This window comes from Penaeus monodon, chromosome 31 (assembly GCF_015228065.2).
Source record: "Penaeus monodon isolate SGIC_2016 chromosome 31, NSTDA_Pmon_1, whole genome shotgun sequence".
In the NCBI taxonomy this organism is placed as follows: domain Eukaryota; kingdom Metazoa; phylum Arthropoda; class Malacostraca; order Decapoda; family Penaeidae; genus Penaeus; species Penaeus monodon.
This window is the reverse complement of record NC_051416.1, coordinates 13,168,365-13,168,964: the sequence shown is the minus strand read 5'-3', so window position 1 is coordinate 13,168,964 and position 600 is coordinate 13,168,365. Positions and strand designations below refer to the sequence as shown.

The window sequence follows — 600 nt, the reverse complement described above, 5'->3', positions numbered from 1 at the left end:
ATTTTTCCAACACAAAGTGGCTGTCTTTATTGGATCCTTTGGACTTTATAACTGATAATCAATAAAGTTTTCACTATAGACCTTTTGCGTCCAATTAATGTTTTGTAAGATAGGAAGCAGAAAGAAAAAGTTCAGCAATAACGTATAACTTTATTAAAGCCTTTTTCTATGTATTACTCTTTTATAAAAACTATCTTCAAGGTAAAGTGAGAGAAAACACAAAATAACATCACAATAAATAAAAAAATACACGAAACATCCAAAATATCACAGAAAGATGCACAACTTGGTAACTCGAGAAAAAAAATAGTAAACACGACTCCCATAAACTGTTATCCACATCTACTCTCATTCTCTTTGTATTCTCCATCTTCTCCAGTCGCCATTTACCATCTTTATCGCCTATTTCTTCTCTTCTAGATATCAACGCTGATAAACTCGGTATCTGGGCAAAGGGATAGGGCGTAGGGGCGGCACAGAACAGGAGGTAAGTCGGGGTCACACCTGATGAAGAGAAAGACAATGTGAGCAAAATAAGTAACGACGGAATAATGAAAATTGAGAGAAACAAAAACAAGTGGACGAATATCATTACTCTAT

At 34.8% G+C, this 600-nt stretch overlaps 1 long non-coding RNA gene across 1 annotated transcript in view; it reads right to left on the bottom strand.

Moving 5' to 3' along the window:
- Positions 1 to 136: 136 nt before the first annotated feature.
- LOC119592842 overlaps positions 137 to 600 on the bottom strand; it is a 1,026-nt gene continuing 562 nt past the window's right edge. The window contains exon 2 of the long non-coding RNA XR_005230480.1: positions 137 to 504. This is a non-coding gene — a long non-coding RNA (uncharacterized LOC119592842). The remainder of the gene's footprint in view (positions 505 to 600) is intronic.